This window comes from Saimiri boliviensis, chromosome 12 (assembly GCF_048565385.1).
Source record: "Saimiri boliviensis isolate mSaiBol1 chromosome 12, mSaiBol1.pri, whole genome shotgun sequence".
NCBI classification, from domain to species: Eukaryota; Metazoa; Chordata; class Mammalia; order Primates; family Cebidae; genus Saimiri; species Saimiri boliviensis.
Window position 1 is genome coordinate 34,011,374 of NC_133460.1, and position 20,503 is coordinate 34,031,876.

A 20,503-nucleotide genomic window follows, 5' to 3' on the forward strand; every position below is an offset into this window, starting at 1 on the left:
AACTCTTGAGGACTCAGTAATCAAACTAAACACCGTCCCATGGGCAGAAATAGGACAATTTGAATATCATAAAGAAAAAATACTGTGATTAACTGGAAAACATCAAATAGGTTTAAATACGTAAATTTGCAATTTTTTTTGTGTGTGTGTGTGTGATGGCGTCTCGCTCAGTCACCCAGGCTGGAGTGCAGCAGCATGATCTCGGTTCACTACAACCTCCATCTCCTGGATTCCAGCAGTTCTCCTGACTCAGCCTCCTGAGCAGCTGGACTTACAGGCACCCGCCACAACACTCAGCTCATGTTTGCATTTTTAGTAGAGACAGGGTTTCACCATGTTGGCCAGGCTGGTCTCGAACTCCTGATCTCAAGTGAGATCACCCACCTCGGCCTCCCTAAGTGCTGGGATTACAGACCTGAGCCACCACACCCGGCCTTATTTTTTTTCTAATGACTCATTGGTCCTCTCTGAAAGAGAGAAAGGAACCAACTCATTATCATGAAAATGGATAAATAAAATAAAGCCTTGGTTTCCCTGGGTTCCTCATTGCATTATGATGAAGTTAATGTAGGTAACAACTGGAAATACCACCAGGCACATAGGACTCATGCCCCATGTGAAAGCAACTGTGTCTACCGTCATTATACCCACATCATTACCCCTGGGCCCTTGGGGACACCCACACCCAACCATCCTTGGGTGGTGAAAGACAGCAAGGGTCCTCCCAGCCATAGGAGGCAGGAGAGGATGCCTGGTCTATTCTAGAAAAGAAAGTAGGAGAATATTTTCTGTCTCTTATTGGCAGGAAAATCTAGAAACATACAACATGCATATATATTGCCCTTACTAAGGGCCAGAAATTCTTCTTAGTATGTTAGACACATACTAAGTTATTCTTCACAGTAAGACTAGGAGATAGGAACTATTACCATTCCCATTTTACAGATAAGAAAACTGAGGCTCAGAGAGGTTAGTAACTTTCTCATGATCATAGACTTGTTCATGGCAAGAAAAGGCATAATCTGTGCAGGCCTGTTCAAGATTCTGTGAAGTATGAAACCTTGACAAAGGTGATAAATATCAGCCCTGCAGAAAACCATCCAGGGGATGAGGAGTCTAGGGAAATTATCTGCGATATTATTATCGTCACTTTCATCATCATGATACCAGTTAGTCACTGAGCATTTACTTTGATTTGATCATTCCACATCAACTATGCCATAAGAGGAATACTAATGTCTTCTTTCTTTTTGAAACAGAGTCTCATTCTGTCACCCAGGATAGAGTGCAGTGGCGCAATCACGGCTCACTGCAACCTCCAATTCCTGGGTTCAAGCAATTCTCCTGCATTAGGCTCCCAAATAGCTGGGATCACAGATGCTTTATTTTGTATTTTTAGTAGAGTCAGCCCTCTTCCAAGTTGGCCAGGCTGGTCTCGAACTCCCAGCCTTAAGTGATCTGCCCGCCTGGGCCTCCTAAAGTGCTGGGACTACAGGCGTGAGGCACCACACCCGGCCCATAAATGCTATTATTATTCCGCTTTCTGGAGGGGAGAAGAGAAGTTCAGCAAAGTTGGGAAGGTTTCCCACAGATGTTATGTGAGACACAGGTAGAGCCACACTTGGAAGCCAGTCAATGACACTCCACAGCTCACATGTTCTCCCAGCTTTACAGAGGTACAACTGAAGAATAAAAATTGAATATAGTCGAGGTATACCAAGAGAAGATTTGAAGTATGTGCACACTGTATAATGACGACTGCAATCAAATGAACACATCCGTCGCCACCCGCAGTTACCATTTTTTAACACTGTGGTCTTTATAACCCTACAGGGGGTGCCGAGGACACTTCAGATTTCTCTTAGCAAATTTCCAGTAGGAGAGGCCAGGAGAAGGGAAGGAAGCCAGGGAAACGGAGGTGAACAGCAGTGAACACACACACGAAGGCAAAGAGCGTTGGCTTGGGGGCAGTCATTTCTGTGTAGAACAAAACAAACCAATATTTTGTTTTGTCAGCCCAGATTTTGACATTTGGACATGGTACATCCTACTAGCATTGGTTGAAAATCGCCCTCTTGCCTTGGCTGTGCATGCAAGTGAGATCTGACGCTCAGAACCCCCAGGGCCTCAGCACACCACAGACTGCCCTATATGCAGCAGTGAAACCTGGGTCCCAACAGGTGTCATGGTCCCCGCCTCAGTATGGCTGATGGTGTGCTCTGCCCCTGTCTCTAGCCTCTGACCCCTAACCCTGTCTTCTCCCTGCACAGGGGGAAAAAAGTGGCATATTCTAGAGGCATGGTTCTCAACCATCAGGGATTCTGATGCCAGAGACATCTGGTCACATCTGGAGACATTTGTGATTATCACAGTTGTGGGAAAGGGGGTGCCACCAGCCTCTAGTGGGCAGCAGCCAGGCATGCCAAGAAACATTCTACTGCACACAGGACAGCCCCCATGACAAAGGATTCTATGGCTCAAAATGTCAATAGTGTTGGGGCTGAGAACCCTGGCACAGAGCAAGTCACCCGACCTAGCTGAGCCTCACTTTAGTCCTTTCTTAAGTGGCGATAACCATGTTTACCCTTCATTGAAGTGTTTATGAACAGTAAATATATCTACCGCCTGGCCCGTGACAGGCACTCAAGATAGGAGCTGATTCTAATGATCCCTGTCGGCATCACCACCACCGTTAAATAGGAGAAGTATCTGCATTAGGGACTGGCACACTGTTACCTGCTGGCCCCCTGTCTGTTTTGGTAAATAAAGTTTTACTGGCACAAAACCATGTTTACAAATTGTCTTGGGCTGTTTCAGTGCTCCAGTGGCAGGGGACCACATGGCCCAAACACAGAAAGATTTTACTATTCATCTCTTTATAGAAAAAAGTCTGCTGACCCAGGAATGATCAAGAAATAGGAAATGCTATACAAAAAAAAAAAAGGTTATAATTCTGATGTGTCAAAAAAACGCCAGAAATTTCTTTCTTCCCCCCACATGTCTAAGGGCGATGGGCATAAAGTTATAGGTAGAGAGCATTATAATTGCTGAAAGCCAATTTTATCCATTCAATTTTATCACTTTTCATCAAAATTGACTGCCGCTGTGCTTTAAAATATACTCCATCAAAGCAGCTCAAACCTCTTAACACAAGGAAGGCTGTTGTTACAATATTTACAGAAAAACTGGTATCACACTCTCCTCCTGAGCCAGAGCACAGGAAGGGGAGAATTTTCCATTAATTTTAAAAGCTTTTTACCACCAAAGTAAGAAAATTTTTTCAAGAAGATAAAAAATTTTAGCATTTAAATATCTAGTCTTCCTCATAAAGGGAAAATGCTTTCTACATATTACAAAGTAGGAATTGGGTAGTTACCAGAGAATATATTTCATTTTGAGGAGAAGAACTGAGTTAAAAGATTCACTTTTGGCAACGTTAATCTCGAGCTCCTGGAGATGAAAGCACCGGTGCACCCAAGTTGGTCTTTGTCAAAATACAGTTAGCAAGTTTTTATAAGACTCACCTCCCTTCTCTACCTTAAAAATGGATTTTTTTTTAAATCCACTTGAAGGGAGTGGGGGGGGGGAAGAAACAGAATCCAATTTCAATATCCTTTGCTAAAGAAATTGTCTTAGGTCAAAGCGGGGCAGCAAGTCGCCTATGTAGCCCAGAGAAGTCAGTGAATTGAAACTTTTCTTAAGTACTTGTCACTGTAAAAGAGTTGCTGAGCGTTTGCCCTGGCAAAGCTGAGTTTTCAGTACTGAAAATGGAACCTGTGAGTCACTACAAGGAAGCCCAAGGAGACAGGGTTCCAGAGGTAAAATGCACCTTCGTCAACGGAAGCTGCAGAAAAAGCAGGATGCTGTTGGGAAAAAATTAGCCACAAAGGAAGTTGTGAGAGTTGTTTTCTGAAAAACAAAACTAAGAAATCAGCGGGCAACTTGGCAAGCAAAAGTTCTTGGGTTGGTACGAAGAGAAAGAATGTTCAGAGATTCTGGAAACTTCTCCTGAAGCAAGAGGCTAGTTTTACTGCCCCACGGTAGGGTGTGCCTATCCTTAAAAGGAACTGGTGACCCCAATGCCAGTCATCCTAGGAAAGTCAACCCTGAGACAAGGAGAAGTGAAAAAGCAAGGACATGGGATGTGATATGGTTTGGCTGTGTCCCCACCCAAATCTCATCTTGACTTGTAGCTTCCATAATTCCCATGTGTTGTGGGAGGAACCTGGTGGGAGATAATTGAATCCTTGGGGCAGTTTACGCCATACTGTTCTCTTGGTAGTAAGTCTCATGAGAAAAGATGGGTTTATAGGGAGGAAGCCCTTTCACTTGGTTCTCATTCTCTCTTTGCCTGATGCCATGTAAAACGTGCCTTGCACCTTCTGTCATGATTGTAAGGCCTCTCCAGCCACATGAAACTGTGAGTCCATTAAACTTTTTTTTCTTTAAATAAATTACCCAGTCTTGGGTATGTCTTTATCAGCAGCGTGAGAACAGACTAATACGGGAAGGGACAGTCATCTTTTCCCTGCGGCTCCGTCCAGCTGCATTAGGCCTGGATACAAAGGCCCAGAGAGGTCCAAGGCAGCTCTCTCTAGTCCTCAGCCAAGCAACAGCAAGCCAGGAAGGAGGCAGGGAGACTACCTGGGGACACAGGCAGGTCTAGGCTGTGACTGAAAGTACATGAACCTACCCAGAGAGGAACTGTGCTCCCCGCTGAGCACAGGCAAAGGGCAGGAAGCCGGAGCCAGCTAGCAGGGAGCCATGATGGTGGTTACACGAGCCCACAGCTGCCCAGATCCCTGCATACAGACAGTAGAGGGAGGCGGGTAACTGGACTTCCCAGGCCTGGGAGTAGACAGGGTGAGTCTTTAGAAACCAAGAAGACTCATTCTCCCTGAGTAAGCATGCCGGGACATTTTCAGCCCATCAGAGCAGGGAGGCACGAGACAAGACTTTCGGTGACCCCATGCATGACAGGGCTCAGGGCTGTTCCACTGAAAGTGACACTGTCTGTCCCCAAAACAGGTAAATGAGACAAGAGGGTCCCCTCTACAGCAGGCACCCCACCTGACAGATAAGTGGGGACAGGCCATGCATACAATTCCCCATACTCCATATTGGAAATGATGATTTCCAGGCCATAGATACAGACATTTGAGGCTCACAGAGGTCAGGTGACAGGGCCCAGTCATGTGCCCAGAGCCAGGATTTTGATTCTCACATTCTGACCAACAGTGGGGACAAACCATCATCTCCAGTGTTTGTATTTAAAGTTCTCTTCCAAAGAGAGTGGCTGGGAGCTTTGGGTCTGGAATCTGAGCACCTACGTGACCTTGACCATCAGTAAGCTTATCACACCTCAGTTTTCTCCTCTGTGTAAGGGGGATAAGAGTAATACCACCCGCACAGACTGGTTATAAGCATCACATGAGATAAATAAGGTGCTCAGGAATATACTTGGCACCGTATAAGCACTGAATAAATGCAAGCTTGCCAGCCTGATAAGGATTTTAACAATCACTGAGAAAGATATCTGTAGCTTTCCAAAAGAACAGAATGGCTCAAAATTAATTGACAAAAAGGGTTCTTTGTACTTTATTTTTTTAATCCATTCAAATATGCCCCCAAAGTGGATTAAATAAAAATGTTCAATATGTTCTTTCTACCAAGCTATTAGATCAAAGCATATTATTAGCTGAGCTAAATAATTCATTCAGTTAAGTTGCACTGTAATAAATCAGGAGAAGCTACAAGACCCCAAAGTCATTCCAAGTCCAACTTCAAGTCTCTTTCAGGCTTTAGAAAAGTCTCCCACTAGAAGACAGTCACAAAATGTATCAGGATACAGAAACGGTGCGCTTAACCTCTACCACAGGCTAGCTCATCTTTGAAAACGAGCAAACTGTCTAAACAGCAGGAAAGCACGATCATAGTCACTGTTGTTATCAGAACTGGGTCCAAATATCAGCTCTGCCACTTCCTGGCTATGCAGCTTGAGATATTCTACTCAACCTTTCTGAGCCTCAGTATCCACCACCACTACCTCACAGGGTTGTCGTGAGATTACATGATGCATATAATAGGGCCAGATGGGGTGGCTCATGCCTGTAACTCCAGCACTTTGGGAGGCCAAGGTAGGAGGATCACTTGAGACCACGAGTTCAAGACCAATCTGACCAACATAGGAAGATCCCATCTCTTTGAATATATATAATTTTAAAAATGCGTATGATGCCTCTGCCCAGTGTTTGACACATAGTACATGTTTATTAAATGGTGTGAATTATATTAATTTGGATTTAAATAATTTATCTATTCATTATTCATTCATTAATAAGATAATGAATTAATAATAATGAACTACCCTGCTGAAAATTTCTATTTATTCTACATAAGAAAGTTGTTCAGCTGGACATTAGCAAGAATCCTTACATAAGAGCTTAAAGTTAGGAAAAAACCTCTGATCCTTACAAGACTAACAATAGAGCCACTGTGCCTTTTATCAGCCTCACAGGAGAAGAGAACGGGCAGGGGACAGAAGGTTTTAGATCCTTCGAATGAAAGAAACAATTATCATCACACTGTTAGAAGCGAAGTCCTAAATCACATTATTATATATCAGGGGATGTTTCTAAAATGGCGGGGCACCTGGAGGCAATGCTTTTTACAAGATGTCTTCCAAGCCAAACTGCTACAAGCCATTCAAGCTTAAAGTCTTCTGGCAGTGTCCCTTACCATTAACTAGTAGAGTACCTTTAAGAAACCAAACTCTCAGCACCAATGACTTGCCTGACATAACTCAGTCTTCCTCAATGGGTCTGAAACGACTGCCTGGGGCTTAGGAGAAAATTCCTGTCCAAGGGCCGACAGTGAACATGGGAGGAAGGTGCAGCTATCCCCATGCACCTGTGTTAGGGAGAACCAAAACAGAGAAAAAGACAAGGAAAAAGGAGAACTTTCCAAGCCTACCATTTTCAGAAAAAGAAACATTAATTGTAGCATCTGAAACCTAAAAGACTCTCTCTAGAAGGAATGACAAACAGTGCTAAAAAAGAAACTACGGAGGCGTTTTGCCTCTGTCTCACTCTATGGTCTATCAGTCAGTTGTCACCTGACACACCCAGGTGGTCAAACCTTCGCACCTGCTGTTCCTGCCATCTGGACTGCCCTTCCCCACACTGTATCACTGGCAAAGTCCTATTCTACCTGCAAAGCCCAGCTTCAAAATGAACATTTATGCACTATCTTCTCTAATACCCCACACCACATCCCCTCCACCAGCAGATCTGACAGCGCCAATTTCCCTCTTCTTTTCAGACTGCTTGCTGCGATAAATTATTGTTTTATCATGGTAACTCCACTGGTAGGCTGTGAGCCCCCCAAGGCAAGGGAGAAGCCTGATCCTCCAATATATCCACTGATCTGGCTCTCACTCACTCTTCACTCACTCATCCATTCATTCACGCACCGAGCACTAAAGTGATCCTTGGTTTTCTGCCACCATGTCATGCGCTTCCCCTAGCAACAGTCCCAGTTTTCATCTGAGGATTTACCCCTCTTACCAACCTCTCTTCTCCAATGTCTCAGTGGAGCTCTTCTCTGTCTTAGCACCAGCAAGATCCTATGATCAGCTCAAAGCAGAGAATGGAACCTAAGCTAATTCCATAGAGTAAATATAAGGTTTTTTTGACAGGAATGGAGAGAGACTCACTTTTTCCTATGAATGTGAACCTGGAAGATAACTTGTGTGCCCAGGTGTGATCACAGCCACCTGTGATCCTGAGGAAGAAAACCTATTGATATGGTTTGGCTGTGTCCCCACCCAAATCTCACCTTGAATTAGAGCTCCCACAATTCCCACGTAGGAGGGACCCAGTGGAGGTAACTGAATCATGGGGGCACGTCTTTCTTGTGCTGTTCTCGTGACAGTGAATAAGTCCCTTGAGATCTGATGGTTTAACAATGGGGAGTTCCCCTGCATAAGCTCTCTCTCTTTGCCTGCCACCATCCAGGAAAGGTGTGACTTGCTCCTTCTTGCCTTCTGCTATGATTGTGAGGCCTCCCCAGCCATGTGGAACTGTGAGTCCATTAAGCCGCTTTTTCCTCCTAGTCTTGGGAATGTCTTTATCAGCAGCGTGAAAATGGACTAATATACCTACCAAAAATGATGTCAACCCAGAAAGGAGAGAGGTAAGCTGTAAAGGGAGAGAAACAGGAGCCTGGTGACATAACTCACGTATCGAGCATTTGCCACAGCTAAGGCCACCTTTCCCTTGGGCCAAGGGATTCCCTTCCTAGAGATCATCACGATAGGCTTGACTCAGTGGTAATAACAAGCTGAATAGATACCAGTCAATTCTTGCTCTTACAAAAGTCTAGTGGATCCAGCAGCAGAATAGGGCAACTCTCCTCCAAGCAGTGACTCAGGGATCCAGGTTAGTGTCCTTTTCTAGCTATGCATCATGGAACAAATGGCCTCTAGAATCTCCATGGCAGGGGAGCAAGAACCAAGAAAACTTATGCCCACTCTCCTATGCCTCAGTCTGATAACACTCATCACTTCCACTTTCAGCCCAGTGGCCAAAACTAGTGACACAGTCCCAAGCTACCCACAAAGGAGACTGGGAAAGGCATCTGTCCTATGTGTCTACAAAAAGAAAGTAAGACAGGCCTTGGTAAATAACACAGTCTTTTTCACAGACAGCTTGAGCCAAAATTTCTTTTTTTTAACTCTGCAACCAAAAAAAAAAAAAACTATTAAATGATACAAACATCAACCAGGTACCAGAGGTCATGAGCGAAGATGGGACCACAACAGCGAACAAGACAGCTCAGCAGCTGCTGCTGTGGAATGTAAAGCAGAGTGAGAGAACATGGGGAAAGAATGGAGGAGACAAGAACACACATTAGTGAGGCACATTCATGACACTATACCAGCAGGGTTAGGAGAGGTGACACAAAGGATGTGACGGGACAGCTGGGGCAAACTGAACCCAGTCTTCAGAAGTGCTGTGGTATGATTAGAGAAGGCTTCCAGGTTGAGATCTGAAAGATCAGAAGTCAGCCAGGGAAAAGGAACAGGAGAGAGTTCATAAAAAAAGAACAGGGTTCCAGGTGGGAAACCTGCCTGCGTAAAGGTCTGCAGTGAGAACACGTGCATTTGGGAAACTAAAACATGCTCAGAGCAAGATGAGAAGCATGAATGAAGAGGAAGGCAGGAGCAGAGCCAAAAGGTTTAACATGTGAACACGTTACATTTAAAGGAACCTAAGGGCAAAAGTGAGCCACTGGCGAGTTTTAAGATGAAACAGAAATGTCCAAGCAGACTGGGCTGGGAGTAGTTTGTCACTGTCCATCTACATGCATTAAATGCAACAAGTCCCTCCTCCCTGTCTCAGCGTTCTCCACTCCCCCCGCACCCCCGGTTTCTCCAGCTCCACACTGCCAGTAACAAGCCCTTGATGCTGCCAGCAGGCTGAGCTCACGCAGCATTCAGGACAGCCCCGTCCCTTCACCAGATGTATTCTGAACTCTAAGCCCAACCTTTGCAGGACTAGATCTCTTTCACTCGCCTCCATCAAGCCCATATGACTCCTTCTGGGGACCCAGCAGTGGCTTCTTGAAGCCACTTCCCGCCTCAAAGAGGAAAGCAAATATAAAACAGGCCCAAAATAGTGTGGGTCTGAAAAGCTGAAAACCAGCCACTATAATTACAAGTATTTTTATCTGTCGCCCAAAAAGGAGTATTGGATCATTTTCCAAGTGTTTCTCTAAAGGAAGTTCATCTGTTCATTCGCAAGTACTCCAGACTTCCAGATCAGAGACACAACCGGAAGTGAGGCTTCAGCAGAAATGGAAGCGAAACAGAAACATGGGGTAGAGAGACGGCAAAGATCAGGACCCTGGTGCCGTCATGAGACAGAGTGGTGACCTCACCATAAAATGGGAAATAAATATTCAAGGTTCTGTAACAGAAATCAAAACATCAGCAAAGATAAACACTACAAGGCTAGGGGCGCAAGCATGCCTGCACAGAGGCACGACTGTCACCTGCACCTTCACATGCCCCAGGCAAATGCAAACACGTTAACTGAGAGGCCGAGGGAAAGGAGGCAAGAGAGAAGAGCCCTTGAGAAGAAGACTCTGCCAACAGTGGACCCTTTTCCTCCTGCTACACAGCGGGTAACCTCAGCACACAGGAGTACAAGAGGCATCAAAACCAGCCTGCCATCCAGGCCAGCACATGCAGCTGTTTACCCAGTAAGTGCTCACATCAGAAACTGTCACCAGCTAGAATCTGTTTCCTTTCTCCCTCCTCATCTCTTCCATCATTCCCTACTTCTTGACAAGCTAATAGCCAGCATGTTTGTCACCACATTTATTTTCCTGGCTCCACTTAGAACTAAAAGTCAGAGCTAGCAGGCAAAGGCAGGCCCAATTCCTGTTTCTAGTAAAGCACAGAGAAGGGCAGAGACGGCAATGGGAAGAGTACCAACTCTGGTCAGTCAGGGGGTCAAATCTTGCTTCCACCCATGCTAGGCCCATGACCTGGGATAGGTGACTTAGCCCCTACAAACCTTGGCTTCCACATCTGTAATGAAGAGAACAATTAATCACACACTCCATGTAATGCAATTAACACAGTGCCTAAAAATAGAACAGCCCCTAGATTTACACTAACTGCTGTTACCTTCATCATCTTTTTTTTTTTTTTTTTCTGCAGACAGGGTCTCACTCTGTCACCTAGGCTGGAATGCGGTGGCACCATCACAGTGAGCCCCAAAGAAGGGCTTAGCCGCATGACAGATGAGCCCCAAAGAAGGGCTTAGCCTGCGAGGGTTCTTGGCTTTGCCCAGGGAAGAATTCGAGGGGAAGCTAGGGGTAGAAGAAAACAGCTTTACTGAAGCAATGGTGTCACAGCTCCAGTAGAGTTACAGCTCCAGGATAGCGCCTGCAGAGCATGGCAACCCGTAGGCAGAGGGTGGCAGTTCAGGGCAGTTTTGCAGTCACATTTATACCTACTTTTAATTATGTGTAGAATAAGGGGTCGTTTATTGAGAAATTTCTAGAAAGGAAATATTAGCTTTTGAGTCATTGGGTCATGGCCATGGAAAAGGTTGGGAACTCCAGGCTGTTACCATGACAATAGTAAATTGACATGGCACACATGGGCATGTCCAATGGAAAGCTGCTTCCACTCCAGCCCTGTTTTAGCTAGCAGTGAATTTGGTCCAGTGTCTGAGCTCTGCCTCTGGGGTCAAGTTCCACCTCCTACCACAGTAGCTCACTGCAGCCTCGACCTTCGGGGCTCAAGCAATCCTCCCACCTCAACCTCCTGAGTAGTTGGGACCACAGGCACACTGCTGTGCCCAGCTAATTAAAAAAAATTTTTTTTGTAATTACAGGGTGTCGCTACATCACCCAGGCTGTAACATCAATATCTATAGCTGCTTTACATTACATGTCACATAAAGCCTGACAGGTCACAGAGTATCACACGCATAACAGACTCTCAAAAACACTGATGGGAGAAATTCTCCAGTATCAATGACCCAGGTTCTTCACCTAATGAATGACAGGTAAGAAAGAAAGGGAGAAGCAGGAAGACACAGGTGACAGAATGCATAGACTGAAAGACACTGAAAAGACCCATCACCAATCATGAGGTAGGACCTCACTGGGATCCTGACTCAAACATCCGTGTAAACTGCACATTTAAACACTCACCAGATAGTTGACAATACTAAGGAATAATTGCAAACTTTTAGGTGTGATAATGATACTATGGAGTTTTTTTCTGTTTTAAAAAGACAGCCCTCATATTTTACTACCAATATATTCCTAACTACTTAGGGGTGAAATCAATGTTGTCCTTCAGATTCCTTACCAAATACTATGTAATGCTGGGGAAACAGGAGGGTAAGTGGATAAAACAAGACTGGCCAAGAGTTGGTAACTACTGAAGTAGGGTGATGAGTATATAGAAGTCATTTATGTTCTTTTGTCTATTCTTTACCAGTATAGAAGTTCTTTATGTTTTTTTGTTTACTCTTTATCAGTAATAAAAAAAAAATTTTTTTTTTTTTTTTTTGAGACAGTCTTGCCCTGTTGCCCAGGCTAGAGTGCAATGGCACATTCTCAGCTCTCTGCAACCTCCATCTTCCGGGTTCAAGCAATTTCCTCAGCCCACTGAGTAGCTGGGATTACAGGCACCCAACACGATGCCCAGTTAATTTTTTGTATCTTTAGTAAAGAAGGGGTTTCACCTAATTGGCCAGACTGGTCTCAAACTCCCGACATCGTGATCTGCCCACCTCAGCTTCCCAAAATGCTGAGATTACAGGTGTGAGCCACTGCATCCGGCCCAAAAGTATTTTTCTAAAACAGACAGAAACACCTGTGAGATACAGCCTGCCTCTTCCTCCTTTGGAGACCTTCGTTAGGGAACTAGTCCATTTGTAAAGGAGGCCACACTGGAGGCTGGAAACCAATACACTAATAAAGACTGCAGGCTGTGATCACACCTCCTCATCTCCAAATCCCTCACCTTCCCAGGGCCCGTGTGGCTGTGCTGCTGACATGAGTGTGTGTGTTGTTAACTGAAATCCAGGGAGACAGCCAAGCAAAGGGCACAGAGGCAAAACAGCTCCAAGCTTAGCCATGATGCACAAATGAAATGCTCCAGTTTCTTGCTCGGGAAGTTGGGGAAGAGAAAGAGTGAACCAGTGGCCTCCTAAAAGACCTTCTCCTAAAAGACCCTGATACTTCAACCTGAGAATCACGAGGACTAGCACTGGCCTTCTTTAGCAGGCTTTAAAGTACAACTATAGTATTGCAGTAATGTGTGGTTTTTAAAAGAACTCTTATCTTTTAAAGATAGATTCTGAAATACTTAGGACTGTAATGATATAGAATCTGAGATTTTCTTCAAAATACCAAGGGGTCTGAGGTTTGAGGGGTGGAATGGGATACAGATGAAGCAAGATTGGTCAGGAGTTACTAACAGGTACAGCCAGGTGATGAGTACATGGAGGCTCATTATTCTAATTTATTTCTGTGTATGTTTCAACTTCGACATAATAAAAAGATTTTAAAAACTCATTCGAGGTTTAGCCCTGTTAGTCATTCATACTTTAGTGGGAATTACACCTATCCTGCTTAAAACCATAACTTCTTACCCTTTTCTACTCATATACAGGAAGCACTTAAACACTCAGCTTTGCTTGGTATTTAAACTACATGAGGTAAGAGCCTGATCTGAATATTCTCAGCTTCATGTGATTATTAAAAAAAAAAAAATGTCCAGATATAGTGGCTCACACATGTTATCACCACACTTTGGGTGGTGGAGGTGGGCAGATCACCTGAGGTCAGGAGTTTGAGACCAGCCTAGTCAATATGGTAAAACCCTGTCACTACTGAAAATACAAAAATTAGCTGGGTATGGTGAAACACGCCTGTCATCCCAGCTACTACAGAGGAGGAAGCACGTGAACTGCTTGAACCCAGGAGGTGGAGGCTGCAGTGAGCCTAGATAACGCCACTGCACTCCACCCTGGGCAACAAAGAGAGACTCTGTCAAAAACAAACAAACAAAAGCAAAATAACAACAACAAAACTCAAATCAAACCTTTCATTTTAAGTATCAGTTTAATGTAGATCTCAGCTCAGTTTTTCACCCTGCGTCCTCATACAGAATCCAGTATTTTACTGAAAAGCACAGGCTGCTCTTACATAAAAATGACTTCTGGATACATGAAAAGTGTTGGAACCCATCAGTGCCAGTTTATGAAGCAAGCACTGGTGGTGTAACTGCTCCCAAGGTCCTGGCTGCTTTAGGAATTTTCACACTTTATTAAAATGATGATCACATTCACAGTTATCTACAGCATGTGATTACGAGTGTATTTTTTACCAGCTTGATGTTTAAGCTTACTTTTCCATTAATAGCAACTCTACCATTATAATGAGAACAAATGTTGCTAATACACCATTTATTTTACCCACGAGAAAAATTTAGGGACTAACTACACTCAAACAGTAAATGATAAGTGTCTTATAATTTTAAAAATCAATCAACAGCTAGCTGAGCCCTGCCATAAGGAAGGAAGTAAAGTGCTGTTTGCAGAGGACGGACTGGCAATACTGAAGTAGAAGATACACAAGTGGAGCAAACAGCTGGAAAACGGTGCTGGCAAGCAAGACTTGGGAGAGCCAGAAGGCAGCCTGAGAGCGCTAGGCCCGGGTAAACAGTAAGTAGAAGGAGAAACGAAGGAAAAGGACATCAATGATCACATACGGATACAAAGCTTTATATGTAAGTTAGGGTGCCGGTGGTAAGCACGAGAAACAGATTCTAATGTAAGCACAAATAGAGGTCACTATAAATAGGGAGGAAAGTGGGGAAAACGGGCTCAGAAAAGAAACTAGGGCCAGGCATGGTGGCTCATGCCTATAATCCCATCACTTTGGGAGGCCAAGGCACGTGGATCACCTGAGGTCAGGAGTTCAAGACCAGCCTGGCCAACAAGGCGAAACCCCGTTGTCTATTAAAAATACAAAAAATTAGCAAAGTGTGGTGGTAGACATCTGTAATTTCAGCTACTTGGGAGGCTGAGGCAAGAGAAATGCTTGAACCTAGGAGGCAGAGCTTGCAGTGAAACAAGATTGTGCCACTGCACTCCAGCTTGGACAACTGAATGAGAACATTCCATGTTCATGGTTAGGAAGAATCAACATCATGAAAATGGCCATACTGCCCAAAGTAATTTACAGATTCAACGCTATTCCCATCAAGCTACCAATGACCTTCTTCACAGAACTGGAAAAAAACACCTCAAACTTCATATGGAACCAAAAGAGAGCCCGCATAGCCAAGTCAATTCTAAGCAAAAAGAACAAAGCAGGAGGCATCACACTACCAGACTTCAAACTATACTACAAGGCTACAGTAATCAAAACAGCATGGTACTGGTACCAAAACAGAGATATAGACCAATGGAACAGAACAGAGGCCTCAGAGGAAATACAACATACCCACAACCATCTGATCTTCGACAAACCTGACAAAAACAAGCAATGGGGAAAGGACTCCCTGTTTAATAAATGGTGTTGGGAAAACTGGCTAGCCATGTGCAGAAAGCAGAAACAGGACCCCTTCCTGACACCTTACACCAAAATTAACTCCAGATGGATTAAAGACTTAAACATCAGACCTAACACCATAAAAACCCTAGAAGAAAATCTAGGCAAAACCATTCAGGACATAGGTGTAGGCAAGGAATTCATGACCAAAACGCCAAAAGCAATGGCAACAAAAGCCAAAATAGACAAATGGGACCTAATCAAACTCCACAGCTTCTGCACGGCAAAAGAAACAGTCAGTAGAGTGAATCGGCAACCAACAGAATGGGAAAAAATTTTTGCAGTCTACCCATCTGACAAGGGGCTGATATCCAGAATTTACAAAGAACTAAAGCAGATCTACAAGAAAAAAACAAACAAGCCCATTCAAAAATGGGCGAAGGATATGAACAGATACTTTACAAAAGAAGACATACAGGAGGCCAACAAACATATGAAAAAATGCTCATCATCACTGGTCATCAGAGAAATGCAAATCAAAACCACATTGAGATACCATCTCACACCAGTTAGAATGGCGATCATTAAAAAATCTGGAAACAACAGATGCTGGAGAGGATGTGGAGAAATAGGAACACTTTTACACTGTTGGTGGGAATGTAAATTAATTCAACCATTGTGGAAGACAGTGTGGCGATTCCTCAAGGACCTAAAAATAGAAATCCCATTTGACCCAGCAATCCCATTACTGGGTATAATCCAAAGGATTATAAATCATTCTACTATAAGGACACGTGCACACGAATGTTCATTGCAGCACTGTTTACAATAGCGAAGACCTGGAACCAACCCAAATGCCCAACGATGATAGACTGGATAGGGAAAATGTGGTACATATACACCATGGAATATTACGCAGCCATCAAAAACGATGAGTTCACGTCCTTTGTAGGGACATGGATGAACCTGGAAACCATCATTCTCAGCAAACTGACACAAGAGCAGAAAATCAAACACCGTATATTCTCACTCATAGGCGGGTGTTGAACAATGAGAACACATGGACACAGGGAGGGGAACACTACACACTGGGGTCCGTTGGGGGGAAATGGGGGAGGGACAGGGGGGTGGGGAGGTGGGAAGAGATAGCATGGGGAGAAATGACAGATACAGGTGAGGTGACGGAAGACAGCAAACCACACTGCCATGTGTGTACCTATGCAACAGTCTTGCATGTTCTTCACATGTACCCCCAAACCTAAAATGCAATAAAAAAAAAAAAAGACAAGGAACTGAAAACAGAGCAATTCTAGCAAGTTCAACACAGAAAACAACTAGAGTTTTATCCAACTCACTGCTATTGGTCTACTGGATAAATGCTTATTGTTAACTGCTACTGAATAAATGGCCTCCCAAGCACTGCTGCATTCTTACATGACTCCAGAGTTAAAGACCCCATTGGCCTAGCTCAGGTGATGTGCCCGGCCCTGAACCTAAAACAGGGCAAAGTACTTGGACATACTTTTCCACCCAGGCAGCAAGCTATGGTGGAGAGGCAAGCCCTCCAAACACGTCAGGACAGAAGGGAGGAGAGAAAGCAGAAAGACACCTTCTCTCTACTGCAGGCACTCCTCTGGGTTCTTCATGTGTAATTCCCAAAACAAAACCACTAGCAGGTATTACTGGCTGTGTTTCACTAACAGAGAACGTGAGGCTCAGAGAGGTAAAGAGGTCTGTCCAGGAACATATGGCAGTAAGTGGCAAATCTGAACTCAGTCTGACATGCGATACATGTGCTTTCCAAGTCAAAAGGCTGCAGAAGGCAGCAACAAAGTGACGCAGGCTGCAAGTCGAAATGTCACCAACATGTCACATTGTTGTGAAGGCAACTGCTGAAAAAGAATAGAAAACCTCTGAAGATAAGTCCAAACCAAAGGAAATGTACTTAAAAGAAGTACAGAAGCAAGAGTCTCAGAAGAAATCTATCTTGGATGCGTCCAATATCTTTATCTTCAAAACCTTGCTGAGAACAATTGTTTCTCTTCTGATGTGTTAGAATTTCATGGGCAAGTTTACAGAAGAAATTCTGAGCATCATCACTAACAGTCCCTAAGAAGTGGGGAGGAATTATCTAAAGAAGCTGTGGTTAGGTGCTGACCTCTGCAGAACTGCCATCGAAGACACAGCTCCAGGCCTGTGGGTAGTATAACCCTACCTCTGCACTTCAATCCTCTGTCCTGACCATCAGAACAGGTGAGTCTGCCTCATCCACAAGACGGCAAGTCCCTAAACACACGCACTGTGTCCCACTCATCTATGTAACTTAAGGACACACTTGGCATAAGGAAAAGCTAATGCAATTCACAGACCAATGACTTTGCAACCAAAGTCACTGCAAGTCAAGAAAGAAGGAAGAAGAAAAAAAAAAAAACAAACAAACTCCACATAGGCAAGTGAATGCCACTTCAGGGATGTCTCTGCTTCAACCTCACAACTTCTTTGGCTCGTCTCCCACAACCATCAACACTGCTGCTCCCAAGGTAAGAAAAGCCACCAAAAGAGGAGAAAAGAAGCTAAGGGCTGGATACTGAGAAGGCGCTCAGTGGATGTGCACGAACTGAGGTGGCGTCATTATTCAATGACCTCCCTAGGCTCTCCAAGCTATGCTTCCTGCTAACATCGAGGGCCAGAATAAAGTTTGCCTCCTCTACAGAACCCATGGCTCTTACTAGATATCTAACCCTTTTTTTTTTTTTTTTTTGAGATGGAGTCTCACTCTGTTGCCCAGCCTGGAGTGCAGTGGCGTGATCCTGGCTCACTGCAACCTCCGCCTTCCAGGTTCAATTGACTCTCTGCCTCAGCCTCCCAAGTAGCTGGGACTACAGGTGCATGCCACCACGTCCAGCTAATTTTTGTGAATGGAAACAGATTCTAGCTGGTACACACAATTTCCCCATGTTGGCCAGGCTACTCTCAAACTCCTAGTCTGAAGTGCTGGGATTATAGGTTTGAGCCACCACATGCAGGCCCAGCACTGCTTCTTAGCAGCTAAGGACTCTTGGCAAAGTTACTAAACTTCCCAAAGTTTCATCTGTGAACTACAGACAGCAAGAGTATCCTTCTCAAGAAACTCTTCTGAGGAGCACACATGTTCATCTGCATAAAAGCCCCAGCACAGTGCCTGGATCTAACAGTATGCACCTGACAGCTGCTGCTAGTATCACAGGGGCTGTGATATGACTAGTGTTGTACCCTTGCCAGATTAACTTACACCTGCCAGAATTTTACTGTCCTCCTTGTCTTCCAAAGTTAACAATCACAGGGTGTCAGGAACAATTTTTATACCTCCAACCCTTGGCTCAAGATGCTCGCCAGCTATTCAAAGATGGCTTTACAGCACTAGCTTTAGGTTCTGCGCTGTCCAGGGCACTGGATTCCAGGTCAACAAGCACAACTGTGTCGCATATATGTGCAGACAGGTGAGCTACACATACACTCAAAGACACCTACATAAAAAATGCTCAGAAACTCCCTTCGCACTGGGATTAATCACCATGTTTAAGGTGTTCCAAATATCCTTATTATCTAAAATGAGATGGACTGGGCATGATGGCATACACTTGTGATCCCAGCACTCTGAGAGACCAAGGCATGAGTACTGTTGTAGCTCACAAGTTTGAGATCAACTTGGTCACCATCACCTCTTCCTCTATCAATAACAGCTCCTCCACCGCCTCCTCCTCCATCAGCAACAACTCCATCACAACCACCTCCTCCATCACTTCTACCACCATCACCTCTTCCTTCCCTTTCACCGTAATCTCCTCCTCCACCACCACCTCCACCGGTAACATCCCTGACATTACTACCATCATCTCCTCCTCCATCACTTAAGTTAGAATGCAAGATGTTTCTAAAGCCACCTTCCTTCTTTAGAGTCGATTTAGAGACCAGACACAACAGGCAGTAACACTGGTAGCCTGAACCAGCAATGAGCTTAGACGGTCCCCTTCTAGGGCCCTGGGCCTCTGAAACCCACCCAAGCTCAGGCATGACTCTACAGCAATGAGTGAGTGTTTTCCCTATTATAAAAATAAAACTCACTGTAGAAGATTTAGAAAGAACCAAAAAGTGTATTTGCATACTTAGCATGTGTACATACGTACATACATAACTTTTTTTATTTAGAAGTGAAAGGTATCACATATTTATTACTGAACCCAGCCAACAAAAGCTTTTTTTTTTTTCCAACATAAATAATGGAAGCACTGAGGGTTGTACCAATTAATGCCTTCATAACAGATCCAGAGAGGAAACTGTTCAAACTTCTCGAGATAGCAGTGACACTTTTCAGCTTGATTTGGTAACATGACTGTGACCTTCAGTCAGCGTAAATATGTGTGCCATCTCATGCGTAATTTCTTACAGACCCAGCTTGGTTCTTCTCCTATGTCTCCTTTTGGAGTTGTACCTGATTTTATTACCAGTTTTCATTCAAATCTACTGGGGAATGGGACAATTTTGCTTTTGTTTCTTGGCCAGGAATCGCTTAATCCTGAAAGTCTTGTGAGAAGACATGGCGAGAAATGGAGTAAAGCACACACCATGATGGCAGAGAAAGGAAGGGAGCCAGACATGACTTATAACACCACCAAGGCACTATTACAACTTGTATACACACCTCATCACACACACAGCTTCTCAACTTTCCCATCAAGTATGCTAATCATTGATCGTTTCTGAAAAACCTCTTTATCATATCCAAAAATTACCTTTATTCCTTTTATGATGAGTATTTTCTATCACTATCCATATAGTTATAAAATGAGTTTTCATTACCTACCAAGATAAATATCTGGCTTTCCTCTCTGAGACTACTAATGAGATGACTTACATAGATGAATTTCCTAATATTAAGCCATCCTTGCAATCCTAAATAAACCCTATATTTTGTGTACACTGTTCGTGTAATATGTGATTCAACTTGAGTAATAACTTTCCAGAATTTCTGTATGTCTTATACATAAATGATTCTATTTGATAGTTTTCTTTTTTTCCCTATTTTTGTAAGGACTTTTTTTATATCATGGTAATGCATACCTGAACCAAGAGAGAGATGTATAAAAACCCTCTCAGGAAATAGAAATAGCATAGGACTCTTTGTGTATTGCCTTGAAGAGTTTCCTAGAAATCACCATGAAACCATTTACAGTTGCTGTCATCTAAGGAAGCAGTTCTTTAGTTACTTGTACAACTTTATTCCCAAGTGTTTTGGTCTTTTTTTTGTTTTTGAGGGTGAGGGGGTCCCTTCGACCAGTCTGCCTCATCGTCAATTAATTCTGATAATGCATGTTTTTCCGGAAAATAATTCACCTCATCCACATTTTCACATTTAACAGCACAAAGGGGCAGGTGA

The 20,503-nt window shown here is 43.9% G+C and overlaps 1 protein-coding gene and 1 non-coding gene across 3 annotated transcripts in view; one reads left to right on the forward strand and one right to left on the reverse strand.

Annotated features, from left to right (window-relative positions):
- The window catches only part of SNX29 (sorting nexin 29), a 596,746-nt gene that overhangs the window by 269,114 nt on the left and 307,129 nt on the right, over positions 1–20,503 (reverse strand). The gene's annotated exons all lie outside the window — the stretch shown is intronic.
- Positions 2,056–2,182, forward strand: LOC120367494 (small nucleolar RNA ACA64). Its single transcript, XR_005581871.1, has one exon. It is a non-coding gene; the product is annotated as a small nucleolar RNA ACA64 (small nucleolar RNA).